Here is a 22,131-nt window from a genome sequence, read left to right on the forward strand (position 1 = left end):
AAAAATGTAAAAAAGATTTCTTGCATAATATAAAAATAATAATCAAATTAGTTTTTATATATAAGTATAAAGAATTAATAAATAAATCTTTCTCTGTTATCAACTTGGCCCCTTGGTCTCCTGCTGATCAAAACGTTCAATTGATAAAATTTTATCTACTAAGAAGAAAAATTATCTTGTTTTCCAGAGGGTGTGTCTGTGATGTCAGAGGTTGCTAATATTTTAGATTATTTAGAGCTAAATTTTGTTCAAAAATTATTATGTAACCCTTGAATATTATAAAGAATAAATAAAAAAAAAAGTATTATCACAAAGTATAATGATAAAAATTAGACACTCCATAAAAGTTTGAATGTAAAAGTCTTCACTTAAGTGAAGTAAGTAGCTAATATTGTGTGAAGAATAAGGTGAATTGTTGAGTTTTATCAGGTGAAGACTAAGCACAAGGACGCTATTGAAGGAAGTGGCAACAAAATTTAAAAAAATAAAAAGTAATTTTAGTGTAGATAAAGTAGGCCATGGGTGGTCAGTATGATAAAGGTTTTTTTTCAACGTTGTAAAGGAATGTATAGGAAAAAATCTAATTTTTTTTTGGTTCTTGTAATGACGCAAACATAATATGATAAAATGTTGGCATCAAAAATAAAAAGTTTAAAATAAAGATTTCATTGGAAATGTACCTCATAAAAAACGTGAACTGCCCATGGCCTTAGGACCTTTCTTGAATAAGCGGTAACCAGCTTGGAAAACAAATGAGATAATATTTATGAAATTAATAATTTTCATATCATTTGTATTAAATGGACATAATTGATGATTATCTTAATTGATTAGGTAATGTCTTGATAGCCTAAATTGTTATTTATTAATTTTATTTTTAATCAAACAATGTTACTGGAAGGTTGATGATAGTTCTTCCATCGTGCGATCTTCCCTCTCAGCTGAAAAAATGGCAGGGGTAAGTGTATTGAGAATTAAAAACTCATTTTTAATATTCTCTCGAACAAGAACTGACTTTTTCAAAATTTCAGGTTTGATGAAAACCACGGTTGCGGAGATGGCGAATCCATGCGGATTTCTTGATTCACATTTTTCCCTCACACTTATTTCTATTTTTGCAAAGACTTAAACGCGACTCCTTTAATTGTGAATCTTTAATTTAAGGGTTAATAATAATATTATGTCTGCATAACTTAAAAAAGAAAAATTTTGAGAAATTTTGGAGACGTGGATAAAGAGTCTTTCTTTTGAAATGCCCCAAAAACCTCTTTTCTTTTCTTTTTATCAAATAAACTAGGACGGCTTGTTTTAGATGCGGAAGTTCAGAAAAAGGAAAAAAATGGAAAATCATTTCTAGTTTTACTAGTAGTTTCTTATTTTTAGCTTCAGAGTGCGATTTTCATGTCCGCGTTGATCATACACAATAGGTCGGCTACTTTATTGGAAACGGAATTTAGAAAGAGAAAAACAAATGGAAAGATTTTGGTTAGTTTTGCTAGAAATTTCTCATTTTTTACTTCAACATTTCTATTTTCACGCCAGGGTTGGATCATACGATATGCTTCATTCACGTTCATTCTACTCAGTTTATTTCTATCTAATCCTCCAATCAGGTCTTTTCGGACGGTTTTTCAGAGTCGTTTTTGGCATAACCTATTCTCCTATCATATTTTTTTCAATGGCGCGTCAACATCTATGGTTATTGGCGCCCGGAACTTTTTTCAGTGCACTGCTGGCCTCCGGACAGTGTACTCTCGTTACAGACAACACAGCCCATCACCGGAGAAAGAAGCTCCTAGGAAGAGAAAATCTAAGGGTCAGCAGCTGGATTCGAACCCGGGACCTCCGCGTGGGAGTCCAGTACGCTAACCGTATAGCTAATCTCTTCCCTGTATTCTCCTATTATAATACGAATTATCATTGAATCATCTCGTACACAAGAAAATCTTATCTAGTTTTACTAAGAATTCCTTATTTTTAACTTCCAGTGCTTGATTTTCAAGCCAGGGTTGAAAAGTACAGATTAAGCTTGCTGATTTTGGAAGTAGAAGTTTAGAAGAAAAGGAATAAATAGATAATCTTGGCTAGTATTACTTGAAATTCCTTATTTTTACATTCAAGAGTTCGATTTTCGTGCCAGGTTTGGATCACACTCATCAGGTGGGCTATTTTTGAATACAACTTCAGCAAAAAGGGAAAAAACGTAAAATATTATCTACTTTTACTAAGAATTCCTTATTTTAACAGACAGAGTGCGATTTTCATGCCAGGGTTGGAAAAATACAGATTAAGATGGCTAGTTTTGGTAGTAGAAGTTTAGAAAAAAGGGAAAACATGAAAAAAATCATGGCTAGTTTTACTACAATTTCTTATTTTCAACTTCCAGAATTCGACATTCATGCCAACGATTCATCACATACATTTAATTGGCTCGTTTTGGAAATATAAGTTCCCCAAAAAAAGGGAATAAATGGGAAAAACCTTGCTTTTTTAGCTGCACTTTGAATGGCGTTCAGTTTAAGAGTTTGCTTACATAAGCTGTGGGTAACTGCGATGCAGTAAAATTTCTTTTTGTATATATCCAAGTAAGAGCTGTACAGAACCGTAAATGACTAACGGAATCAACTTGGTGCAGGCCTCTGCGTACAACTGTTTCATATTTATTATTACTATTCTCTTATTATTAGTAAATTTGATTCATTTTTTTCGCAAACAAATAACAGCATCAATTATTCCAACAATGGAATCGTTTATTCCTTAAAAAAAGGTAAATTTAAGGAAAAAAAAGAATCATTTCAACCGTGCTTTACTAAATGAACTGAATAAGTAAATAAAATATAAGGAGGCCAGATTAACAAACTATTTGTTTACTTTACTTTTGCACATATTTACTACTATAACCTTCTCAAGTCACGGATGTGACTAATTATACCAATTAAAATAATTTTTTATCTTATATTCTTAGCTATTTTATCCAGGTGTTTCCAAGATGGTTCTTTTTTTTATTATTATGGAATTTTACTGAATAGTCTATTTATGTTTTTTAATTGGAAAATAAACGCGATTCGAAGGCATTCATTGTATAAGATTAGATTTAAAATAGTTCCAAATGCAATATTTTATTAATTTTATACCTATTACAAAATTTTTTGTAGAGAACATTATTTAGGAAATTGCAGTAAAAAAGTCGAGTGTTCTCATCGATTATTAATTGCGATGATCCTGTCCAATTTTCAATGTTGTGGTTTTCCCAGAAATATCCATTTTGAACTCCCCTGAAATCAAATACATTAAATATTAATAAGCAAAAACAAATGAAATTTGTATGATAGGAGAAACTTCGCTAGATTGTTTCTTTATGACAAAGATATTAAAAAGAAGATGTTTTCTATTAAATGTTGATGAAAAAATAAACCAATAATTTGATCATGATACATCAGCTTGTAACAAAACATTTTTTGACAACAAAAGATTTATTTTTTCTTCCTATATTATTTCGACACGATTTTTTTTTGTGTTGTTACTACAACGGAAAGATTGGACTACCACATGTTCTTTAAGAGTTGAACGTAGTGGTAAGCCTATTGCACAACTAAGGACGTCTACATTCCGTCGAAGGCCTCACATTACACCGGCTATCTACATATTTTATCAACTAAAGTTCTAAAGTCTGGTGTTTGCATAATTCTCTTCACCTACTCTTTCAGTAAAGATTTCATTTATTTCAAACAAATTCGCCTTAATATGTTAATAATCATTACATTTTTTGCTTAAACGTAATTGATACGTTCTTTTCGTGTGATTTTATTATTATTATTTTAGAGAGCTACTATTATCATTCAATCAGTGATAATCTATGTACACTCGCTAATGCGATCAAGAATCTTTTTTTTTTTTTAGCATTTTCATTCATGTTCACAACTGCAGTACATTTCTGCATACATGACTAGAGAGAACGGAAATTCACCTAGTGATGAAACTTCCAAAGAATAACACTTCTTCTTAAAAGGAAACACACTTGTACTCACTTAAGAAGAATAGCTTGGCCTTCAGCCGATTTAAACGATTTGAAGAATTAGCTGGACAATGAAGCAAGTTGGGTAAAGTAGGAGGGTTAGAATGTGAGGAATGGAACTTGGTATAATAGGATTTCGCAGCTATGAACATTTAAGGAGTTCTGGTTGCAAGGTAGGGTTAGAAATAAAAGTAAGGAGCATTAATGATTCGACGGAGTGTTTTTGATTTAAAGGCTTGTTATTGGGAGTTTTAGATACTTCTATTTCGTATCTCTAGACAGGTTTAAGAATCATTGTGAAGATAAGTCGTTTGTTATTTTTAGAGAATGTTGTCGAAAAGTCAAAAGAGAAGTTTCAATCGTCTGATTAGTTCTTTCTATTTAAGCCGAGGTTGTAGATTCAGGTGAAACGTTTATCTGTGAAGAATCTGAGTTGCATTATGCAATCTAGGAGAGTGTTGTTTAGTTATACGAGTGAAAGGATTGTTCACATTAGAGAGGATGATAATTAATTAAATTGATTTTGTTTAATATTTTAACTCTTCACTTTGTTAACCAAGGGGTTCTGTACGAGATCTAAAGGAGCGATAGGTAAAGATCCGGTTTTTTTTTTAGTCATAGGCTTAAGCACAAGAGAAAAGTGTAAGGATGGGATGTCACCTGTGTTCGTATTGCAGAGTGCAGGCCCAAGGACACTTTCCTTGGTAACACCTGCACCTACTGGAAGGGAAAACAGAAGAATAGGTTATTCCAAAAACCACACTGAAAAACTGTTCGAAAAGATATGATTGGAGGATTAGATAAAAATAAAGTGAGTAGAATGATCTTGAGTTAAGCAAGATATTCTGGGGTTTAGACACGATTGAAAGCCTGGCCAATACTTATCGGGAAATGCTTTTCATCAGAAAAAGATCTACTCACCCTTAATTTATTTAAAACATTTATGTGAATGTACTCACCATCCTTATTACTCGGTTCCGACACTCGATCTTCATACTTTTACGATATCTCATGGTCACTTCATCGCTTCTGGCAACATCGATTTAAATACACTCTTATTAGTAAAGAGAATCACTGATTAAAGTACATTAATGTTACACAAATGGAGAATATGTTCTTTTTTTTTTTTATTAAAGTATCGAGCATTTTATTTTTTTTCTATTTTCTCGAGGACATGTCATTCTTAAATGTTTGAGAACTGCATTCTGCTTTTAGTGGTGAAGGTCTCTCATTGATTTTGTACAGCTATGGGCCACAAACTGTGTGATTCGATATAAACTTACTTTTTTGTAATGATAACACTATTTTACTTATAACCTGTTCTTTGAAGTTTTTTCACTCGACTTTTAAAATGTAACCTTCTTACTTGTTACTTGTAACCTTGTTACTTTTATTGTGATCTCACGTTTCATTTTCTTAAAATTAATACGATAACATTACGTAAGATTTTAGATACTGCCTTGCTTTTACCAGGGTTTTTTTTCGCCCACAAAGAGCTGAAGCATTCAAATATGTTCCACAAAAATAAAGTTAGAAAAAAAAAGCCTATAAATCACAAACAGTTCCTAGGTAAAGGCGAGGTCAGATTTTGTGTAGGATTAGTACATTCATTTCTGTTTTTTATAATTTTTATTTTAAAATTCATTGAACTTTATACAAAAATATTTTGTTCATAAAAATAAATTGGCCACAATTAAATTAATAAGTTATTTTCAAAATACCGTTCAAATTTCAATTTAATTTTTTTTTTATGCCAACAGCAAGAATCTTTATGCATTTAATGAGGTCAACATGGGTGCATTATTCATGCGCTACTGACTAAAGAAGTTTAAGGTCAAGAACTCTACTAAGGTTTGATACTTTTGTTTAGTCTATCCATTAGGTGCAAAGCAGGAAACAGGATATTGTTTTAAATTTGGTTAAAGATCTGGTTCCTTTTTTTAAATAATTATTTTTTAACACAATCTTTTTTCCGGTCCCATTTATGTGCTGCAAATACGCGAAAACTGGTAAGCGGGACAAAGATAAGGAAGCGCAAAGCCAATTTGTGAATTAAGTAGGTTGCAGTTTTTGGCCTTGGATTTTATTCTATGAATAATAATTAGTAATTAACTGTAAAATGAAGTTAGCTATTCTCCTACATTAACGATATCCGATCAGTAGACAAGTCTAAAAGCCCACCTATACAAAATTAGACGTTATTTTCGTTTTAAATTCTCTCTTACTCATTGTAACAAATATTTGGAATCGTGTAGTATTGAATTTAGAGATCCAATTTTAAATTTTCTGTATTCTAGAACCCAAATCACATAGAGCTTCTCGGATTCTACACCTTGCAAGCTGTTTACATAAAACTATTTTGCATAAATATTTAGCAGGATATACTTTAAAACAAATTGTTCATCCTTTATCCTGCTCTTTTTTGGGGGGGGGGGATTATGTGGCCCAAAACGATCGGTTTTCCTTCTTTGAAAACTTGAAACACACATTATTTAAATAAACTTAATCTGAATAGAAGAACTGAAACAATGGCGATTCTTACTTTTTTTACATTTATTGAGAATAAGTAGTGGTAAAGATGAATTACTCAGCAGGAATTCGACAAAGAAATGTCTCATATAAATAAAACAAAATGTTTCATGCGTTGTCATTAGTTAATTTTATCAGTGCATTGTTCTGAAATAGGATAAAAATTCTCATAAAAGGATTACTACAATTACTAATAGATAAAACATAATAATGCTGTTTGACGTTAGATTAATATCTTGCGATCTTTAATACTTATCAGTATATCCTAAAGATACAAAAACATAATGGAAATATTAAAATGAAAGGAATTTATCTATAAAATTCTTCTATTCTTGTTATTGGTAATTTGTTTTGCAGATCTACTATAACCGATTTTATCAATTACAAAATTTTAATAGTTAGCTACTTTAGGTTAAAAAGTTTTTAAACAACTGTAGTTGAATTCTTTTTCCTATAAAGTTGAGATTTAATGCTTTATTGATTTTGTGATAATACACTACTTACAAGGTTACTGATAAAGAATTGATTGAAGTCCACAATTTATTTCTTAAAATTTAAACAAAAAATTGAGTTATTTTTCTCTCCTCTATTGTTTTTGTGTCAATTAATTAATGATTTTAACTAATACAATCTTCATAAATTTTACAACTAATATTTATTCAACATTAATTCAACCAAAAAATGACGATGGTTCAAACTTATGATCTTCCTGAATAGGTATGAATCGAAAAAAACATGCAACGCTTCACAATTTAATTGTACATTGTGCTGAAAGGAAGAGAAGTTATTGACCTGATGGTTTAGACCAACTTCAGAGCTAATAATGATTGTTTACCAATGGTACACTAATTTTATTTACATAATTTATTTCGTTATTTATTTTTTTACATGATACGTTAAATGTTCTCAATAAAGTCAACATGATTTTTCAAAAATATAGTTTCTTTTTTTTGCTAAGTTAAAGTCTGTATTAAATGCTTCAGTTTTTAATACAGACTGATTCATTTCATTCAGGCATTAAGCAGTAAAAGGATATTCTACAGTATTATTTATATTAATTATATTAAACCATATTAATTACTTATTTTAATCAAGCTTTCAACCTAAGGACCAGATCATCTTCAGCGCTTATACTGATTAATGAACAATAGGAAAATGGTATTGATTACAGAAATTAAAACAAAACTTTAAAAAATTAAATTAAAAATAAATGTTCAAACAAAATAACTGTCATCTGAAATAGAGAAATGACTTAATTGCTCTAACTTTTCTCATAGCAATCTTGAGTCGATCCGTCTCATGAATATGAACCCAAAGTGGAGGTGGTAGAGCTCTAAAATTCTTTGGATCTATGGGTTAGCAAATATTTGTTCATAGAGATCTAGGTGGCAGCACTGAAGTTTTCTTGTGTCTCTTGAAGAGCACACCTGATCAGTAGGCTATCTCAAACATTCTGATCAAGATGGCTGACATATGTTATTCTTTGCCATTATAGTGTGGGGCGTCAATTCCTGTTATTGTAGGGAACACCAATTGATCCCTCTCAATTCGTTTTTTAAAATGTTGAGAACAAAATAAATCGGTTAGATGAAGATGCGGAATTACATAGTGTCCCTTACATTGTTTTTTTTTAAAGGCGACAAGTGTTAACGGAAAAACATGTACTAGTAGAAGCAAGCTGATAATTCTCAGAGGACCTTAGTTCAACAAGATTATAATCTTTTTATAACGTTTGCTAGCAACAAATAAAAGTTTATCAATACCTTTAAGTCATTTTTGAGTTTACAATGTCAGATGAAGTGACAAAATCATTGAAGTATCTTATTAATCAAACACTTGAAATCAAATATATATTTTTAGATAGAAAGTATATAGACGGTAGAAATTAAGTGATTTATTACAGGTTATGTTATTAAAGCTACGTTATTAGACAAGATAAGAAAATTACGAAATAAGTATTTTATCTTTCACAAAGTGATTCAGTATGTCCTTAAAAAAAAAAAAAAAAGTCAAGATGGAAAAAAACAAAAATATATACTCATGAGACAGACTAACGTTGCTTACAAACAGATTTCCGACTACTGAACAAAGTTTAAACTTCATATTCTGTTTATACAATCAACGGATATGACTTAATATTTTGGTGAAAGATTACTTACCAGAAATGCAACTTCGAAATCTGAAAAATCAATTATAAAGTCAAACAAATCCTTAAAATAATCTTTTTACATAAACTATTTTAAAGGCAGTTGGTAAGTATGTACTCGTATTTTCATTGGTAGTCATTTCGATGAAGAAAAACGATCACCTTATTACTATTATTTGGAAATGTTTATTTCCGGAATGCATTGAATTTATCTATATCATAATGTAAGTAAAACCTCAAAAGCAAAATTCAAGCTGAAATGAAGGTTTTTGAAAAAAAAATATAACCTCAAATGTGCTGTATCCAAGCAGGTTAAAGTATATGTAGTTAACCAATGAATTGAAAATAAGATGTATAAATTGATTTGCATCAACTAATTAAATGGAATTACACAAATATACATTGAAAATTATCTTTTATGTAATTGATTTTATAAATCAGTCTAATGGTAAAGTTGCATTTAGAGTAAATAGTTATTGAGTATTCTATTGAATAATTATGTATGTATGTATTTCTATGCATACATAGAAATGTGTATACCATTCAAAACATTTCTATCTAATAGATCAAAACTTATATTTTAGAAAATAAAATAATAATAATGGAACGAACGAGAAAGTAGCAAAACCAATTAATTGAAGATTTTTATCTATGAGGTATGGCTATTAAATAACGAGACTGATGCTGCTACAGAAGAACTATGCATGCGCCAAATCCTAACAACCGACAGCTGTGCAGCGTAATGCCTTTTCTTTCTCGATTGCAGCGTCTCACGTGTTTGTAGAGAAATCTGTCTGACCCGGAACCGTAGTTTGTGTAAGAGGTGTTAGTTTCGTTTTGCCGAAAACATGATACTACACATGTAGTAGAGCAACGAATTGTCGTGAAATTTCACATGAAACTTGGTAAAACCGCTACTGAAACTTATCTTTTATTAAAAGAAGTTTATGGCGATGAACGTTTATCACGTGCGCAAGTTTTTGAGTGGTTTCCAAGACGGCCGAGAAGACGTCGGAGTTGATGACCGCCCAGGTTAAAATAAATAACATTACTACCGTGACGTGCTTGCTTAACTCCGTGAAAGAGTAAGGAAGAAAACCACCCGATTTGTGGCAGAACAAGTTATGGGTTCTCCGTCAAGACAACGCGACAGCTCACACTGCATTGTTTGTCAAGGACGTTTCTAGCTAAGTACAACATCCTAGTTTTAGGCCATCCGCCTTACTCGCCTGACCTGTCATGTGACTTTTATCTGTCCGCCAAAGTCAAATCTGCATTAAAAGGAACACGATTTCAGTGTCCGTTGAAGCTGTGAAAGAAAAAGCGGCACGCGTCATGCAGGAGCTCACAAAAAAAGACTTCCAGCACTGTTTTGAACAATGGTAAATTCGCATGGAGCGTTGTAGTGATAGGGGAGGGGGTGTATAATGAAGGAGATAATAACTAAATATGTTTAAATTTAAAATAAAATGTTTTACAGCAATAGTCTCGTTATTTAATAGCCTCACCTCGTATTTGAGAGACTTTATACAATTTATAAAATATTTATTATTAATAAATTATCTGAATAAGAACTAAAGAAATTAAATGTCTCATTAGAAAGATAAATTTAAAAGGAACATAAGAAAGATATTTATTCAATAAATTAACGATATTTACATCCGGTTTCATTTTAAACAGGAATAAATGCGGGAAATGTTTGCTAGCGACAATATTCTCTACAAGCTGCAATGTGGGACTTTTCTGGTTAGAGTGCAGTGAACCCGACAGACAATAGGGAGTGAAATTCTGTGGTGAGCTGGTGTTGTATAGAAGGTAGAACGGAAGGGTGTCCTATGTTTAGCGGAACTCGGCTGTACAGACTCAGACACAGAATGAGGAGAGAATATTTTGTAGAAGGGTGAGAGGGGTCCCCCGCATCACCTCATCTATCGTCACTTCACCCCCTCTTTAGTTGTTTTTTTTTTTTTTATGCGGTTGGTTAGCAAAGCAGCCAATAGTAAGCGCTGCTAGTCAGTGGCCTGACTGTAAACGTTAACGCTCATTGGTCGGCTGCCTATCGTACGATAGTACTTCCCGACCTTGCCCACAACATACCGGTGCCCTGCCCGGCTGCCAATAATATAGAGAAAGTGCCCTACAATTGCCCCGACGCTCTCCTAATCTACTGTTCGCTCGCAATTGCTGCATCAGGTGATCTAGTCTTGCTTCGTTGAGTTTAAAAAAAAAACAATCCCCTTTTAGTTTTTTTTCTCTCCGCTAAATTGCATTCTACTTTAATGCAAACAATTCACGCAAATAATTATTTAAATAATTTACATTAGTTTTACCCATTCACACGTTGCTGTGTTTGAACAAAAAGGCAGTTTTGATACCTCAAACATAATTTATTAATGTTCGAATGTATACAATACATCAAAATGAAAATTAACAATAAAATTATCCCTACATAATATATGTCATTTGAATATAACATGTACAAAACATAGATATACATAGTTGATGGTAGAATAAACATGCTTTTTCACTTGTGATATTAAACAATATTGCAAACGAATTTCAATTGAACAATAATTTTGTAATCATCAAATATCATCATGAAATGAATGATATTTGATGATTGATGGTGAACTTAATCCTAGTAGAGCTTGTAAATATACAACATTTTTAGTTTTCCTATCTGGTGCAAGAACAAATAAATTTAATGGTTTTCCAATTCGTGAACACCCAACGTACAGTTGTCCATGTGAGAAGTATGGATTTATCAAATTTTAATCCACATACTTGCAATGATTGTCCCTGTGCTTTGTTAATGGTCATTGCAAAGGCTAGTCGTACAGGAAACTGTAGACGTTTGAATTCAAATTGAGTATCCGTTGGTATCATGGGAATGCGTGGTAGTAGTGCATGTTCCCCTTGGTGTTTTCCATTTAAAATGGTTGCCTCAATTATGTTATTCATTAATTTAAAAATTCTATTGGATAATTAACTGATTCATCGTGATTGACAACAGTATCTATGGTTTTATATGTTATATTCACGTATTAATAATTTATTAAAACTGTCCGGTAGGACAGTTGTATAAGGGTTGATCATCAAAAACTGCACGAAAAAGCGTAACGTTGAAAAACACCCAACTTTGACAATTTTTTTCTCTTTTTCTATAAAAGATAAAATTCCCAAATTTTCTTTAAAATATAGGGCAAATCCTCCTTTATAACTGTAATTTTTTTGCAACAACCTAGATTTGATAGATATTGAGAAAAAAGATGCTCAAAATGAGCAAAAACGGCATTTTCAAAAAATGTTCTTGTTCTTGTTCTTCTTGTTCTTCTTGTTGTTGTTGTTACCTTTTTTGTAAACAACGTAGCGCCTAAACGCGTGAACCGATTTTCATGAATGAGATGTCATTCGATTTGGAATTTTATGTAGATGTGCCTTTTGGGGGTCGCGACGCTGTACATGGAATGGGAGAGGAGTTAGCCCCTTTTATGTAAGGCCCCCTCCAAAATTATTATCATTAATTACTCTGTAAATCTTAGCCCGATTTTGATAAAATTTGGTAGGATGACAGGGTTAGGGCTCCCCTACGTAACATTAAAGCGACGATCTGCTCTTACACTTGTTAAGGGGAAGTATAGCAATCGTTTCAAATTATCGAAAAGTAAACCGATTGTCATGAATAAAGTGTCATTCGAATCGAAATTTTGTACAGATTTGCACTTTAAAAGTCTCGACGCTGTGCCTCATAAGGAGGGGAGTTTGCCCCACCCAAGTAAGGCCCTTTCTAAAACTATTATTACCAATATTTCTATAACGGTTAGTCCGATTTTGATAAAATTTAGTAAGAAGTGGTTAAAGCTCCTCTACGTGGCTGTGAAGTGCCATCATGCTCTTACACCTACTAAGAGGAAGTATTGCAATCGTTAAAATTTTCAATGAGTGAACCGATTTTCATCAATGAATTGTAGTTCGATTCAAAATCTTTGCCTCTTTGCCTTTTAGGAAGAAGTACTGTAATCGCAGTTTATTTTTCTTACTCCTCTTAAAGGGAAGTACTGAAATCGCAGTTTAATTTTGCTATTTACGTACAAATTACCTTCCTATTTTATTCAAAACGCTTTCTCAAAAAAATTGTTATTGAGGATGGTTTGGGGACCGCAACTATAATCATTCTTTAAAAAGATCTGTCCAGTGGTAGTAACTCCGACTTAACACCTTTTCAGGTTATAATGATAAAATTAAATTTATTATTCCCAATTTTAATAAAATCTGAAAAGCAGATATGTAACTTTGCAAAACATACAAAAAAGAAAATTTATCCAAAAGGTACAAAAATCTCCTTAACAAAAACTTACAGTTTAAAAAGATAAGTATAAGGGTTGATTAAACGCCAAAAGGTACACAAATCAGCTAGTACCCAACATTTCATTGATATTATTTTAAGTAATTTTATTACATTAATTTTCATTAATATTTTTTTGAATTTATTAGATGTTTCACAGACCCTTATGCTGGCCAGTTCATTCATTTTCTTTTTCTTTTCTTTTATGATTTAAGTCGCGTCAACATCAAGGTTATTGGCGCCCGGAGCTTTTTTCAGTGCACTGCCGGCCTCCGGACAGTGTTCTCTCGTTACAGGCAACTCTGTCCATCACCCGGACAGTGAGCTGTAAGAAGCTCTTAGAAAGAGAAAATCAAGGGTCAGCAGCTGAATTCGAACCCGGAACCTCCACGTGGGAATCCAATATGCTAACCGCATAGCTAATCCCTTCCCTTTGTTCATTCATAATATTTTATTTTTTTGTTATAATTATGATAAAATGTATATTATATTTTCGTAATTAAATAGGTACTTTATTTTAGCTTTATTCCAAATTATTCTTCTGATTTATCTTTATTATGCTCTTTATTCTGAATAGTCACATATATCGTATGTATGTACATGCACGTTAAAGTAAAAAAAGACAAAGGCAGAGTCGGCTACTATTTAAATTTGAATCACGGATTTAAAACAATATTTCAGTCTAGAATTCGTCTTTCCGAAGTATTTGTGAGCACAAATAACGCGTAGGTAATATCAAGTAAATTATTCAACAATAATTATTTATTTCTCAATTGTAATTTAATGTAGTCCCTCTAATTTTACTTATAGTAAAATACTGGAATAATTATGTTAGCTGTCATAAAAATATGCATATCTTATTTATCTTATTACAGTCAATCTAAGTTAAATGGTGTTCTACTTGAACAAATATTTTGTAGATTAAAATGGCCAGCATAAGGGTCTGTGAAACATCTAATAAATTCAAAAAAATATTAATGAAAATTAATGTAATAAAATTACTTAAAATAATATCAATGAAATGTTGGGTACTAGCTGATTTGTGTACCTTTTGGCGTTTAATCAACCCTTATACTTATCTTTTTAAACTGTAAGTTTTTGTTAAGGATTCTCGTATTAATAATTGCAAAAGTTTTTTGACTGCATTTTTGTATTTATTAGAATTTGCTGGCGAAAAAATCGAACGTCAAACGCATTAATGTTGTTTTTTGTAATTTAAATTAATTTGTTTAAATCTTAAAGGAAACACTATTTGTGTATTTAAAATATTTTAAATTTTAATATAATTTGGGATATTTGTTCGGGAGCATCTAGAACCCCAACTCTGATTAAAAAAAAAAAATTCAAAAACCTTCCCGGGGATATACCTAATAATTTCCCAAATTTTCACGGCGATTGGATGTATGGTTTTTGAATCTATCGAGTACAGACAGACAGACACACATTCATTTTTATATACAGGGTGTATACGGAGGAGTGGTCGAAACTTCGGGAGGTGATTCAGCAGCTCAAATGCAACAAAAAATACTCTCTTCACTTTGGCCCGATTCTCAATAGTGTCCAAGATATTTGCATTTTTAACTTTTCCGTCGATATTCGCGTTTTCCACCATAAAAACGGTCGTAACTTTTCTATCCTTTATCCTACAACAAATCTGCTTATTCCAAACGAAAGAGCATTAAATTTCCTATAAATTTGCTTGGTACAGAGCCTCAAAACGATTCTTATAACAATGCAATTTTTACTTTAATGTCTAAAAAATTCGTTCTCGATGATTTTTGTTAAAAATTACAACTGCATTTTCTCAATGGTTAATGCATCAAGGAGTCACATAATTCCAGAAAAAGTTGCGCATTTATTGAGCTTTAAGATCATATGGATTTTTTTGGTTTTTAATAAAACCCTACCCCGAACAGAGGGGTGTAAATGCAGAAAACAGGGATTTTGCGAACTGACTATTCCTAATTTACTCAAATATCAATTTTTACCATTTTAGTAACCATTTTAGTTTAGAACAATTAGTATTTTATAAAACGGAAGTAAAAAATAAGTAGCAATAAAACACAGAAGTGAAAAAGTACAATAGGCAGGAGCCTAGTTAAAATTGCTACAAAAATCGTTCGAACTATTCAAACAAGGAAGTGGGAAAGAATTGTGGCAAATTTTTAGTTTCTTGACTACAATTGTTTGTGCAACATATTTTAACGACATAATGGAGTTTTTTTTCATCAAAGTTAATTAATATTAATTCAAAACCAATCAATTTTTGGAGAAGGAACAAAAAGAAAATAACCATTTTATTTTTGAATTATTATTAATTAACTTTGATGAAAAAAACCTCCATTATGTCATTAAAATAAGTTGCACAAACAATTGTAGTCAACTACTGCGTTTTATTGCTACTTTTACTTCCGTTTTATTAAATGATAATTGTGAATAACCAAAATGCTTACTTTTCTTTTTGTTCCTTCTCCAAAAATTGACATTTGAGTAAATTATTATTGAAAAGTCAGATTGCAAAATCCCAGTTTTCTGCATTTACACCCCTCTGTTCGGGGTAGGGTTTTATTAAAATCCAAAAAAATCAATATTCAAGCTTCAAGAAGCTCAATAAATGCGCAACTTTTTCTGAAATTATGTGATTCCTTGATTCATGAACCATTGAAAAAATGCAGTTGAAAATTTTAACAAAAATCATCGAGAACGAAATTTTTAGACATTCAAGTAAAAATTTCATTATTATAAGAATCGTTTTGAGGCTCTGTACCAAGAATATTTATAGGAAATTTAATTCTCTTTCGTTTGGAATAAGCAGATTTGTTGTAGGATAAAGGATAGAAAAGTTACGACCGTTTTTATGGTGGAAAACGCGAGTATCGACGGAAAAGTTAAAAATGCAAATATCTTGGTCACTATTGAGAATCGGACCAAAGTGAAGAGAATATTTTTTGTTGCATTTGAGCTGCTGAATCACCTCCCGAAGTTTCGACCACTCCTCCGCAAACACCCTGTATAGATAATGCATTTAGAATATTTTATGAACTAACAATGAACAATGGGTTTGAATTAAATTGATAAAATTGTCTTCATGTGAAGGTATGTTCGTCTAGGGACAGTTGTTCAGTAGCAATAGGATATTTTTCGTTTAGATACATCATAGTAAGAAAAAACTCTAGTAAAACGAAGAATACTTACCCAACTTTATCCTATTCCTTAGATAGAATTCATAAAAGGGCAGCATCTATAAGAAAAGGATTGCAGGCAGATACTATCCGTTGTTTCTCATCCACCTCCGAAGGGACGCAGTTTCATTAGACTCACCACGATTGGGTAAGGTCGCAGTTGCATAAGATGATATACCAAAGCAGTGTGTCTATTCAGAATCCAGACTGCTGACCGCTAAAATTAAGAGTAGTGCTTCCTTTAGACAGAACAAGAGCTAGACCTGGTCCAGAACTCCACCTCTTCCAAGGTTCTTTAAAAATCCACTGTTCCATCTCCATTTTACGTTGTCGATTGGATAGAGGTATGACAGATTTTAGGGGTCAATATAAACACAATGAAGCCTCCCTCATCTGTATACTCTTTCCGTAGAAATTCTAGAGATTGCCCAGGAAATCTAGACAGTATTCAAAGATTTCCAAGAATTGAGAACGCATTACAGAGATATGAGTATAGGTTTTTATTAGGATTTTGGATTGTAGGAATTGAATGCGACATATGTTTGTCTGTTGGGCAGTACCGTATAGTTACGACCTTTATTTAAGAGGACAGTCCTTAACTTTATTTCATTGCTCTGTTCTCTAACTTTATTTATTTTCTAAAATAGGCCCTTTATTTTGTAAAGTCAATGCAAAATTTAAAAAATTTCAAATATTTTCATTGGTGAATAATATATGGTCGAATAAAAAACTCCAGTTAATGGTAAGCACATTTGAAGCATGTATTTCCGTCAAATGCAACTTTGAAATGAACTATTTGGAATTTTATGACTTTTTAAAGCGTGAACCGGCGCCATTAAAATAAATTAATTCTTTTGGAAAGTATCAAAATTAATGCTGTTTAAATATTTATAATGTGAGTGTATGTGTTAAGATTGTTTTGTTGTGTTTTTTAAAAATCTATTATTGAAATTCACAACTGCAACAACTGTTACAACAAACAAATGCGATGTAATATAACAATATCATGAATATTGATAGGAGAAGGCACCCAGTGGCGACACTCCATTAACTTGCTCTTGCTATACGAGGGTCGTTTGAAAAGTCCGTGCAAAAATAAAAACTACTTAATTTTTTGGGGTAAACCTTTTTTATTTTTCAACATAGTCTCCTTTTGGGCTTATACACTTCGTCCAACGCTGCTCTAGTTTGTTGATCCCATCTGAATAATAGGATTTGTCCAAGTCTGAAAAATAGCCATTCGTTTCTGCAATCACCTCCTCGTTTGATTAAAATCTTTTTCCCGCCAGCCATTTCTTCATATTGGGTAACAAATAGTAGTCCGAGGGAGCCAATTCTGGAGAATAGGGGGGATGTGAAACGAGTTGGAACCCTATTTCCATTAATTTTGCGACCACAACTGCTGAGGTGTGAGCTGGTGCGTTGTCGTGATGGAAAAGGACTTTTTTGTGGGCCAATCGTGGGCGTTTTTCTTGCAACTCGGTTTTCAAACGGTCCAATAACGATGAATAATATGCACCTGTAATAGTTTTACCCTTTTCCAGATAGTCGACGAGGATTATTCCTTGCGAATCCCAAAAGACAGTCGCCATAATCTTTCCGGCCGAAGGAACGGTCTTTGCCTTTTTTTGGCGCAGATTCCCCCTTGGTAACCCATTGTTTAGATTGTTCTTTGGTCTCAGGAGTGTAGTGATGTATCCATGTTTCAACCACAGTGACGAAACGACGGTTAAAGTCCTGCGGATTCTTCTGGAACAGCTGCAAACCGTCCTTGCAACACTTCACACGATTTCGTTTTTGGTCAAGCGTGAGCAATCGCGGCACCCATCTTGCGGATAGCTTTGTCATGTCCAAATGTTGATGCAAAATATTATGTACCCGTTCATTCGAGATGCCCACAGCACTAGCAATCTCACGCACCTTCACTCTTCTGTCATCCACCACCATATCATGGATTTTATCAATGATTTCTGGAGTAGTGATCTCAACAGGGCGTCCAGAACGTTCAGCGTCACTTGTGCCCATATGGCCACTCCGAAAATTTTGAAACCACTTATAAACTGTTCTAATCGAAGGTGCAGAGTCACCATAATGCTTATCAAGCTTCTCTTTAGTCTCCTGAGGCGTTTTGCCTTTCATAAAGTAGTATTTAATCAGCACACGAAATACTTTTTCGTCCATTTTTTGAAAATCACTCGACTTCCTCGATTCAAACGAATGCCAAACACAAAGAAATAGACCGATCTGGCTGAAACTTGGTGGGTGTTCTTCCAAGAGATGCTACTAACTAAACATAACCTCGATACGCGCCAGTGGTGCTATCTCTCTGACTTTGCACGGACTTTTCAAACGACCCTCGTACTACTCTTATGAGGAGAGTAGATCGCGGGGCCATCTTCTCTTCAATCTCCTTGGAGGATTACCTGGTAATGTGGAAGAAGTTAGGTGTTCTATGAGAGGGTTAGAATGAGCTGATGTAGAGGAATGAAATTTGAGAAAAACGAGTGTTAGCAAGATCTGTAATGAAAGGGATTTTGAGGTCATTTGAGAATCTGTAATGAGGATAGTGAGGTTAGATACATTGAACGGAGCGTTAAGAAGTTTTCGAAGTATTTTTGATTGTGTCTGGAGGCGTAGTGAGTTGGAACGCTTAGTCGATCCCCATACTTCGATGCCGTATGACCAAATAGGTCGCTGTAACTGTAGAGTCTTTTGTTATGTAGGTTGAGTTTCGATCGTTTGCCAAGTAGTAGGCGAAAAGTTTTGTAGCGTTGATTAGTTTGTTGTCTAGGTACAGTCCAAGATAGAGTACTTTGTCCACAGTTGGTTCATGAAGATGGGAGGTAGGATTTTTCGTCCAAGAGTAAACACTATACTAATAAATAAGATTGTTTAAAATTTTAATGTATGCATCGTTGTATTGCACTATTTTCGTATTGAATATTGTAAATTTATGAATTTTATAAGGTATTCTTTATTTTCTCCGATATCTACTTTATTTTTTCCAAAAAAAAGTACGGTCACCGTACGGTATACTTCGAGTTTGTACGTCCCATTGAGAGCTAGCTGTTAAATAAACGGTTGTCTTTTGTTTACAACAGTATTTTTTTTAAGAGAAGGTTGAGAGAGATTTCAAACGGGAGATATTAATTTAAACAATTATAATATTAAACATTTCTCAGCTATAAACAGTAAGCTATAAGAAATCCAACTATTATACGTTCAGTGGGGGCCGGTTGATTACCGAGTAAAACATGTAATAAAAGAGAGCGAACGTGTCATATATATTAGTGCAAGAGAGAGATGAACAACACTCTGCTACTAAATTACAGTGAGTTGGCGGTACAGCAATTAATTTCCACCAGTACTTCTGTTTTTTTATATCCCAAGGTTAAGTCGCAACTGAACTACCCATTTCCGGAACTGAACGTTTAATAAGAATCCTGTCTGTACTTGTTTTTCCGGATGTATTGTTATTAACACTTTGTTGATTATAACTTGGATTGTTTCTCAAGCGGAAAAGATAAAATAAAAGTTAATAGATTTGAGTTAATAGAGTTCGATCCTGGCATCTGGTTAGGGAGTTCTTTTTTTGTCCAGTTTCTTCAGCTGTAACCAATCTATACTTTGACCTAAGTGTAAACATTGTGTTCTCATCTGATTTTCGTAAAAAAAAAATGTAAACAATGAGATAAATTAAATAACGTTGAGGTTAAAGAACAAGCTTGTGCAGCAAAAAAGTGGGTTTAAATGTGTGCGATTTTGGACGTAGATGAGCATCAGGAACTTACACATTGATTTCTTGTTCACAGGTTTAAACAAGTAACATTGGCCAATGCCCAAATGATCTCTCTAACTTGATCGATAATCTATAATATCGATATTAGGCAGAGTGACCAAGTTTTCCTGAACTGCAAGCTTTGAACCTCTATATTAGTGTGGGTGAGTTGGGACAAAGCTAAAATAAAAAAAAAGAAGGTAATTTCAGGTAATTAAATTTAAAAAAGTAATTTTGTATTTTTATCAAGAGAATAAGTACAACATTCTTGTTTATTGTTCTTTAACTTTTAAAAACAAATACTAACATTGTAATAGTAACGAATACAGCAAATTTATAGCAGGTTATTTGTTTTTGTTTGTTTGTTTAATTAATCTTTAAAACAAAGTACATATTCCACATAGTCTGTTCTTAGTACACAAAAAATGTGCCCAGAATAAAAATAAACTAGGATTACCACGTACTACTCCTTTCTCCTTTTACTCCTTTCTCCTTTAACTCCTTTCTCCTTTTACTCCCTTCTCCTTTTACTCCTTTCTCCTTTTTTCTCTCTTTTGTAGTTTTATTTAATTGTATTTGGTTCAGAATCTGAGAAGATGACAAATTATAATTTCATGCTTGGTAAATTTTTCTAAAAATGTAAATGAATGTTTTTGTATTTGAGAAACACACACAGAAAAAAGCACAGGTTTGTAAAGGAGTCAACAGGATGTGATTAAAGTTCCTGAACCTTTTGTAGCATCTCTACCAATAGTAGAATACCCATGCCCATCAAAGGAGTAGCCTTGAACAAAATTCAATTCTAGAAGGACCAGTAAGCTTTTACAATAAATTTATAACAGGATATGCTAACAGGGAAGTACACTCTATTAACATTTTCAATAACAAAGGTAGCGTTTCGCGGAATTTTGAAATGGTGGTCTCTTCCAATTACGAATCCACGCTGCATATTCACTAAATCATCACGCTAAGAATAAGTATGCAAATTTTGAACATTCAACTCCTTTGCCAGACATTACATCGTACTTAGATGTAAGAGGAAACAATAAATATGTTGGACATCTGTGTTAGGGCAAAGCATGTCACCAGATGTAATCATTCTGAAGCCATATTTGTTTAAGTTAAGCATCTTGTCCCATTTGTTATAATGTCTGATTACTAAATAAGATGAGTGGAGCAATTAGATTGTGGTCTGAAATTACAAATAGTAAATGGGGCTTTGAGTTCTTTGCGAATGAAACTTGCAATTGTAGAGGAGAAAATAATGATTATATACAGCACAGGCTAATATTTCCTGGACACATTCCACAGGATATGATTCTCAGGATGTTGCAAGATCTAAAGCAATTAAGACTAGCTCTATATTACCAGCTCCTTCAGTCTTATCAGGCAGATCTCTGCTACAGAATGAGGGGCTGCATTGAGTTCTACGAAATCAAACTTATTTTTGGCCAGCTAACCACAAGCAAGCATTTTTGGTTCTATTTTTCACACAAAATTCCCTGCTTATCTCCCAAATTTTCGAATTCAGAGAGAAAAACATTGGTTATTTAATGTAAATTTATGTAATATTTGGCCCATCGGCTTTTAGATTAAAAAGAAATCTCTTGCTATTCTTCTCTTTTACGATATTTTCAGGTCAATTGCTGTAAGAGAATTCTTTAAAAAAATTTTTAAGCTAAAATGTTTTTTTAAGGAGCAACTGAAACTTCACTTGACTTAGGAGTTGACTTGTCAACTTAACTACATGTTAAAATGTTTATTTGACTTTAAACTGTTAATCTATTCAGCAAATATTACAGAATGCGCTTAAAACTGCGACTTACTTAAGAAAAAATTGCGTTTGTAAAGCGACATTTTCTTTTAATGTCTTTATAATTTAAACAGCATGAGGTAACTAAAAAATTTTTTCAGGAATCGATCGATGTTTCAAAATTTACCTGTATTAATTTACATGGTTTTTAATTCATTCAAGTGGTTAAAACACTTTATATAACTTCAAGTGAATAATCTTTTGATAACAGAAATTAATTAAAAGGTAAAGATTTTCAACTATGTTTGAATTAGGATAAGTGTTCATTCTTTAAAAGTTACTCTCAATTTTAAGAGGAATCTTTTTTACCAAAAAAATTTAAG

General features: G+C 32.6%; 1 long non-coding RNA gene across 4 annotated transcripts; it reads left to right on the top strand.

Moving 5' to 3' along the window:
• The first annotated feature begins 815 nt into the window (after nucleotides 1-815).
• LOC141457692 (uncharacterized) lies at nucleotides 816-20,337 on the top strand. 4 transcript variants are annotated; one of them, XR_012460460.1, is made up of 4 exons: nucleotides 816-958; nucleotides 1,032-5,595; nucleotides 5,776-5,866; nucleotides 20,030-20,337. It is a non-coding gene; the product is annotated as an uncharacterized lncRNA (long non-coding RNA). The 4 variants fall into 4 exon arrangements; XR_012460459.1 differs by having other exon boundaries at nucleotides 1,032-5,584; XR_012460458.1 differs by lacking the exon at nucleotides 20,030-20,337 and adding an exon at nucleotides 7,262-7,777.
• Nucleotides 20,338-22,131: the final 1,794 nt, after the last annotated feature.

This window comes from Rhodnius prolixus, unplaced genomic scaffold (genome assembly GCF_049639745.1).
Source record: "Rhodnius prolixus isolate KJV_2025 unplaced genomic scaffold, Rpr scaffold_5, whole genome shotgun sequence".
In the NCBI taxonomy this organism is placed as follows: domain Eukaryota; kingdom Metazoa; phylum Arthropoda; class Insecta; order Hemiptera; family Reduviidae; genus Rhodnius; species Rhodnius prolixus.